Here is a 9,036-nt window from a genome sequence, read left to right on the forward strand (position 1 = left end):
GGTGGTGTCGTTGGAGGAAAACAAGGAGGCGATGGACTCTCGTATAGACAAACTCCAAGATCTGGTCTTACATCAAGCAAAAGATGCTACTGAGTTTCGTATGAGATTAGATGACATTGACAACAGAGGGAGAAGAAATAATCTTAGAATCAGAGGAGTACCAGAAGATGTACCCCCTCTGGGCATCATAGATGCGCTAACTAAGATCTTCAACGAACTCCTGGAAGCAGATCCAAATGAGCAGATCATCTTTGATAGGGCCCATAGAGCCTTGCGACCAAGAGGTGCACAGTCTGATAAGCCTCGTGACATCATTTGTAGACTCCACTACTACACATTGAAGGAAGCAATATTAAAGAAAGCTCGCGGTCTATCAAGTCTAATGTTCAATGGACATGAGATTCAAATTTTTCAAGACCTGTCGTGGTCCACCCTGCAACAAAGGCGTCTATTGAAACCCCTAACTGATGAACTCAAGAAATGCTCCATAAGATTTCGATGGGGGTTCCCCTTAAGTATTCAAGTGAATCAAGAAGGTAAAGTCTTCGCTCTTCACAACCATACGGACTTAGATTCATTTTGTGAAAATCTCAACCTTCCTAAAATATCCATTCTGGACTGGCAGAATCCAGCATCATTACTGCCTTCACTCCCTCCACGCTGTCAAAAAGTCTGGAATAAGGTCACGAGAAATAGAAGGAGATCCCGTCCATCGAACACCTCTGAGGATCAAGAGGGGACTTGAGATGAGACTATAGTGATAACGCCACTTCTTGCAGCTCATATTCACTACACCACTTGATGTAGTTGCATAAATGTTGGCCTAGTCGTCAAGATAACAAACATAGGTCATAACCTTTTTTCTTTCTAGACCATTACATAGACGACCTTAGGCCTATCCCTGGAAGTTACCCTTTTTTCTGTTATAAGGTTAAGTTCTCTCCTCACATTACATGTTTGTACGGTTTAAACTTTACCTACATACATTAGGTTAATATTTCTTGAAATGTTATAAATCTAGCCTTTAGCTGAAATAGAGAAAATAATTCTCTCCTTCTTTCTACATTTCTTTCCACATTCTTAACTTCCCACATGTGCATACCTTAGGCACTGGGTATAATTTAGAATTTACATATAAAGTTGCTCAGTTCACATTGCACAAGCAGAGTGTTGAAACTATTTATTTGAATTTTTTTCTTTTTATTCCCTGCTCTTTCAAGCACACCTATACCTGGTTGGTGTCGCCCCGACACCCCCCCCATACCCCATTTAACTCCGTCCTGTAAAATTTGTCCAGGGGTTTTACCCCCCTGGTATATGAGACGGTTGTCTACATTCGATCAATGCAGATTTTCTGTACTTAATTGTAATTGTAATGATTTTTGTGTTCTATTTGTGTCTTGTCTATCTTTGTTTTTACCCCTCCTTCCCCCCTTTTCCTCTCCCTCATTCCCCCCTCCTCTACCTATTGAAGCTTTATTTCAGAAACACTATGAAGAAAAAAGATCGTCTTTACGTAGGATCTTCTACCAGAATCCTGGAAAGCATGAACTGATGATGCTCTTTCCGAAAAGACTCGACAATGGATAAGTTAAAAATTATCTCCAAAAATGTTAGAGGTTTAAATGTCCCGCAGAAAAGATCTACCCTACTACACACTCTACACATAGATAGGGTGGATGTAGCTTTTATACAAGAAACCCATTTCAAAAAAGATATCGCCCCTAAACTATGTAATCACCATTATCCAACAGGGGTCTTTAATAATTATTCCTCCAGTAAGACGAGAGGAGTAGCGATCCTATTTGCTAAACGCCTTTGACTAACAGAACTCTCTAAAACCATTTTAGAAGATGGTAGGGTCCAACCAATTGTTTACCTTCGTTAACATATATGCGCCAAATGATTCTCAGGCTTCCTTCATATCCAGAACCCTGTCGCGAATTGGGGATCAGCTAGAAGGAGTAGTGGTATTGGGTGGTGATTTGAATTGGGCTTTGACTCCCCAGATAGACTCGTCTACTGGTGCCCCTAGAATGTCCCTGAAGGATGCTCGTAGGGTTAGAAAGGAGTTTCATGACCACCAGCTGGCTGATGCTTGGCGTATCTTCCACCCCTCCGATAGGGATTATACCTTTTTCTCACACCCCCATGCATCATACTCTCGGATTGATTATCTTTTTATCAATCATAAATCTCTCGACTGGGTTGATGACTCTTGGATAGGGCAAGTGACGGACTCTGATCATGCTCCAGTCTATATGACGATCAACATGACTGTTCCCCCTCCCAGACAATGGATGTGGAAGTTTAACGAATTACTTTTACAAGATAATTATTGTAAAGCCCAATTAGAGTCCTCTCTTGATGAATTTATCTCTATAAATGATAATGGCGAGACTTCTAAATTGGTGGTGTGGGAGGCTCATAAATGCTTCATCCGGGGTAAATGCATACAGCTAGGTACTTTTCTTAAAAAACATAAGGCGGAGGTCAGGGATGCTCTCCTCTTAGACATTAAAAAACTGGAGACTAAACATAAGAAGTCCCTCTCTCCTGAGACTTTAGCGGAGCTACAAAATAAACGATCAACTTTAAATAAATTGTTAAATGATCGGATGAAATTAGCCTGGAGAAAATGTAGGAATAAATACTTCCAATGGGGTGATAAACCGGGACGTCTCCTGGCAAGAGCTTTACGAGCCCAAAGATCCCTTACTTATATTCATTCGATCCAGGATACTAAGGGAATCCTGAAACATATTGACAAAACTATAGCGGGAGCCTTCCGGGAATATTATTCTCATCTATATAACATTCGTTCCGCACACTTGGGAAATAATGAGGAATCTAGGGTAGAAGAGATAAATAAATATTTGAAAGATATTAGTTTCCCCAAGATCTCAAAAGAAATGAGGGATATGCTAGATTCGCCTTTCACGCTTGCGGAACTCTTAGAGGCCATTAAATCTTCTCCTCTAGGGAAAAGCCCTGGCCCAGATGGCTTTTCGATTTCCTACTACAAAGCGTTCATGGGAAAACTTGGCCCCATTCTCTTAAATGCTCTCAATGATGTTTCAAGTGTAAATGGTTTTTCACCCCAGTCATTAGAAGCTCACATCACGGTCATCCCCAAGGAAGGGAAAGATCCCGCCTTGTGCCCTAGCTATCGTCCGATTTCTCTATTAAATATAGATATCAAATTGTTTGCCAAATTAATCTCTAATCGGCTAAAAACACTTCTGCCAAATTTAATTTCCAATGACCAAGTGGGATTTATTCCTGGAAGGGAGGCGAGAGATAACACAACCAAATTAATTGATCTTATACACTCAGTCTCCATCTCCTCGGTCCCCACAGTCCTCTTGTCAACAGATGCCGAAAAAGCATTCGACAGGGTGGACTGGTGTTTCATGAGGGGGATTCTAGAACATATGGGAATGGGTTCCTCATGTTTAAACAGAATTCTAGCTTTATACAACTCTCCCACAGCTAAAGTCAGAATAAACGGTATGTTATCTGATTCCTTTTCAATTTCTAATGGAACTCGTCAGGGTTGTCCATTATCACCTCTAATCTTTGTTTTATGCATGGAGGCTCTGGCGAGGGCAATTAGATGTAATCCATACATTTCGGGTCTGCAGATAGGAAAAACAGAATATCGTTTAGCTCTATTTGCTGATGATTTGCTGGCAATAGTCACCAACCCAGGTATTTCTCTCCCTAATTTGATGTCAGAATTCTTAAGATTTGGCCATCTTTCTAACTTTAAAATTAACTATTCCAAGTCAAATGCACTTAATATTTCCGCTCCAGAACAAATGATTGCAGGTCTCAAGGGGGCATTCCCTTTTAAATGGCAAACATCACACATACGCTACCTAGGAGTTTCCATTGCAAAAAATAATGAACATCTATTCCGATTGAACTACTCCCCGTTATTGTCCAAAATTAAAAGAGAACTAGATTCATGGTCTCTTCCAAAGTTTTCTTGGTTTGGTAGAATGAGTATCGTAAAAATGAACATATTACCAAGGTATTATATATTATGCAGGCACTACCAATTAAGGTCCCGAAGGTATTTATTGATGATCTCCAGAAACTGGTCAGTAAATTTTTCTGGGGAGGGAGGAAACCTAGATTCAAACATTCTATCTTATACAGAAGAAAGCACCAAGGAGGCGTTCAGTTGCCCATGTTTCAAAGTTATCTCCAGGCAGTTTACTTGAGTAGAATTCTAGAGTGGACCAGAGGGGGTGATGCTAAGCAATGGGTAGAATTAGAGGGTAGTAGCAGTGGAAAATACTTGAGTGCTTTGCCCTGGTTGTCTAAGATTCCTAGGATAAATCACCCTACGGTTGGACCCACCTTGTTGGTTTGGAATAGACTTCGCACCTGGAGTAGCGTGGCGGCCTTCCCCTCCCCTTTGACTCCTATTCTGTATAACCCAGATTTTCCTCCTGGCTTGTCTAGAATCTCATTTTTTGGATGGTCTAAAGCTGGGATTCTTGGCCTCGGCCAGCTGGTGGTCAATGGGAAACTTTGTTCCTTTCGGGAACTCCAGTCTACATACTCATTACCCTCAAATGAGTACTGGAGATATTTGCAGGTAGCGCACTATGTCAAGTCAGTGGGAGGTTGCAGATCTTTGGCTAGGGAGCCTTCTCCTTTTGAGGCTTTGTGTCTGTCCAAAGATGCACCCTCTCATACCATTTCAGGGATCTACAAAATTCTAATGAATGATATATTTCAAATGGCTCCATCTTACACAGGTCCCTGGGAGCGAGATTTAGCACCTTATATAACGCAAACCTCATGGCCTAAGATTTACCAAAATACACATGGTTGTTCCTTGAGTGCCTCAGTTGTGGAAACTCAATATAAACTTCTAACAAGATGGTATAGATGCCCTTCCACACTGCATAAATTCCACCCTCAGATGTCCTCATTATGCTGGAGATGTAATGGGGCCTTTGGCTCATTGGTACATATATGGTGGGAATGTCCTCGTATTGCTCCCTTTTGGGAGGAAGTAATCAGGCTATCTAAGATCATTGTGGGTTGCGAGATTCCCAAAGATCCGGGTTTCTGGCTCTTATCTCTGTCTAAAATTCCCTCATCAACATATAAGAAGTCACTTTTAAAACACTTAAACAATGCAGCTAGAGCGGTTATTCCAATGCACTGGAGATCTCGTGCCCCCCCTTCAGTCAAGGATTGGTTCACCAGAGTGGAGTTTTATATGTCAATGGACGATATTATTTTCTCTGTGAACGACAAATATTCAGATTACACAGCCATATGGTTTAGATGGTTGGAGTTTAAGGAAACAGAAGAATTTAAGACTCTCTTTTACACTCCCACTCTGATTGATGGAGGGTTACACATCTAAAAACTGCTCCCTTAAATTCCAAATTCCATATAAGGTAATTACATGTTTTTTCAGCTACTAGCATTCCCTGCAGAAGTAATTGAAAATAGTCTGAAGAGCTTCTCACACTCTCCCCTTCTTCCTGTCCCTTACCTTTCTTACCTCTTGTTTTATCCCTTGTCCGGTCTTTGTCTTACCCCCTATTTCCCTTCTCTACCTTTGTCAAAGCTTGTTCATTTAGATTTAAAAAAAAAAAAAGAGGAAACAGTGAGTTTGTTTGTTTGCTTTATTATAATCACCGATAGATTGACACTTTGTCATTATATCATTTGTAAAGCTATGCTTATGTACACTGTATAATTGGTATTATGTACTGCTATATTTCCTCTTTCTAACAAATAAAGAATTTAAAAAAAAAAAAAAATATTCTGAGCTTGAGTCATTGAGTAAAGTAAAGCATAAAAAAGGAGTAACTTTGCAACTGGGCAATCCCATGTTGCATTGGAGGGGGAGGTAAATTGAAAATGCGAGGACAGATTTACAATTGGGATAGGGCATGTCCTAGATCAACTTTAAATTTCAATGAAATAATAAGACTATCAAGTATTTGTGTGCTACATGAAAAAAACAGTCAGTATTTAAAATTATGTGCAAAATAATAAACTAATTTGCACTGTGACTGGATCACTTATAAGTAACTTATGGAATAAATTTATTTAAAGGAAATAGTGCAGGACGCTTATTTATATAATTGCAACTGCACTTATATTTTGATATTGTGTATATTTCGATGTAGGAAATCTTTATTTTTGAGACCAGGGGAGAAAAATCTTTTTTCTGTTTTAACCTTGCTAGAGGAAATGCACTATTTCTGATGTATATATCTGATACAATAAGCCTTTGTTTAGAAAGTCTTTTGTATATTTTGGTGTAAGGAAATGCCTTGTTTGGGGTTTGAAATTTTTGTTGGGGAATTCGTTTCTTTGGAGGAAATGTGTATTCTGCAACTGTTGGAAAAAAGCACCCATGCTACCTTGTGGCCTATTTAAGCAGAAAACTGCTAAACCAGGAGGTGGGGTATGCCACAACTAAGAAGGAATGTTTGGACATTGTGTGGGCAGTGAAAAAAGTTAAACCTTATTTGTATGGATGACATTTTACTGTGGTGACTGATCATAATCCTTGAAAGTGGCTACAAAACACCTCAGGGGAAAATGGCCAGCTGTTGCTGTGGAGCCTTGCACTTCAAATTTATGACTTAGACATAATTCACAAGCAAGGGAAGTCTCAAAGCAATGCGGATGGACTTGCTTCGGAACTAAGAGCCTGATCCTTCGGGTCACCTCCGTTAACCCTAAAAGACTGTGGGCCAGGAGCCAAATCACTGAGACATGGCACGCTGGTTGCCCGCATGGACAAGGGGGGGGGGGAGAGAAATCTGTGACAGGATGGACCGCCTATGCCTCCCTGTCTGTTGTTGCTGGGAATCGGCTGGACTTTCTTTGCCACCGTCCCCTTTCATTATTCCGAATACATCCCTCCTGCTGCAGTAGGAGGAGCCTGCTGCCACCATTGGACTCTTTCCTTCTGGGTAACTGTCGCTGCTAGTGTACTCCCGTGCTGGTACACTTGGGCTGGTACCCCTGACCACTTACTATGGATCAGGGTGCTGTGGATGGATCCCCCTGGCCTATCACACTGGCCAGAGCTGCTGGGTAGCTGCAGAGTGGTGGTACTGGAGAGTTGGGTCCAAACCTCACAAACAGCCGGAGGACGGATTAGATTTAGAGTCTAATCCGTAGGTCACAGGATTACAGCAATATTGATGAAATTGTCAAGCAGGGTCTTGAAGCAGAGTGATGTTTATTTCACTCAAGTGTCCTGACAAGGACAGTTCCACTGATTAAAGGTATTAGTGGTCAGGTCAGATGGAACATCAGAATGATAAATTTCAGTTTACAAGGGCTCTCTTTTTATACAGTTTTAGACACAGACTCACAGGCTATTTTTAGAATCAGGATGCAATTTGTTTACCCAAACATGGATTTACATGCAAAGCAAAGCTATCAATATTTACGCTTATCTGTGATTTCCTAAAACATTGCTGTGATTTCCTGCATCTTATGTTGGACACAGTGAACATCTGACAGCAAGTCTAATTACCCCTTCCTTTCCCTAAAGGGGTATAGGACACTCACATCAAAAGGTCTAATCAACATGAGGTTAGCATAGGTGCTTTCATCATGGTTTTGCCTAGGCGCAAAGTTACTCCTTTATGATGCTTTACTCTCCTCAATGACTCAGGCTCAGAATATTTAACTATTGTCTATAGTGAAGAGTAATAACTGGATCACCAGGAATGTAAAAGGTCTCTATTCAAAGTCACTTGTGTAAAGTACTGTATTCAATGCAAAGATTATTTGCCTATATTAGGCATATGCATAGATTGTGAAGGATCACATGTCCCTAGTACGTACCAGCAAGAGAACTAAAAGTAGTATTGTGCATTTACATGTATAAAGGGTTTGGGTGTAGTACAGTGTGATGGGAACTGTGATAAATACTATGACATTTTTATATAACATGTGTAAAAAGTTAAATTGCTAAGGGACATACTGCTGCAGGCTGCTATACAATCAAACCCCCACACATTTTGTCCCCCCAATTATGCCTAGGCTGACAGCACTAGAACTGGTTTCACTTTTTTGTGGGTGGCACTTTTGTTTTCCCAAATTACAAGAGTAATTAGACTGCAAGAGGTACCGCATCTATAGGCACTGAGGGCCTGATTCATTAAGGATCTTAACTTGAGAAACTTCTTATTTCAGTCTCCTGGACAAAACCATGTTACAATACAAGGGGTGCAAATTAGTAATCTGTTTGCACATAAGTTAAATACTGTTTTTTCATGTAGCACACAAATATGAACTTTAAAATTCAGTGTACAAATAAGCTATCAAGTATTTGTGTGCTACATGAAAAAACAGTCAGTATTTAACTTAAGTGCAAAACAGAGTACTAATTTGCACCCCTTGCATTGTAACATGGTTTTGTCCAGGAGACTAAAATAAGAAGTTTCTTAAGTTAAGATCCTTAATGAATCAAGCCCCAAGTGAGAGGTAAAGGTAGTAGTGCAAGAGAAACTTTCAGAGTTGCTATGTAAACTGTTAGTTTTCTTATATTCAAGTAATTGTTGCCTTTGTTAGTGTATGTTGAATTGTGTTATGCAATGTCATTATTTCAAGGCAAATATATAGTTTTGCTATAAAATACAAAAATGTGGTTGCCGCCCCATCTTTATCTACTAAATATGCTGGGATAGCTTCTACGCCATTCTTATGTCCCGCTAAAGTGTTTTCATGTTTGTGGTCATAGTTTTAGTAGTGGGAAAGAGGTCCCTCAAGTCTCTTCTTGGTGTTCGTGGTCCTGGACACTCCACAGAAGAAAAGCCACATGTCAAGATTTGGGTGGATGCTCTGTTCTGACAAAGAGCGGTGAAAGGAAATCTTACACCCACGCCAATTACAGACACCAGTTCCATAGGAGCCTGGAATATGGGTGATACACTCTTTAAACTTAGCTTTTAACTATTTAATTTTCACACTACCTGGTTTTTCTTCTGTAGGTAGCAAAAACACTATGCCAAGCACAATGATTAAAAATAG

This window comes from Mixophyes fleayi, chromosome 4 (assembly GCF_038048845.1).
Source record: "Mixophyes fleayi isolate aMixFle1 chromosome 4, aMixFle1.hap1, whole genome shotgun sequence".
Classification (NCBI taxonomy): Eukaryota; Metazoa; Chordata; class Amphibia; order Anura; family Limnodynastidae; genus Mixophyes; species Mixophyes fleayi.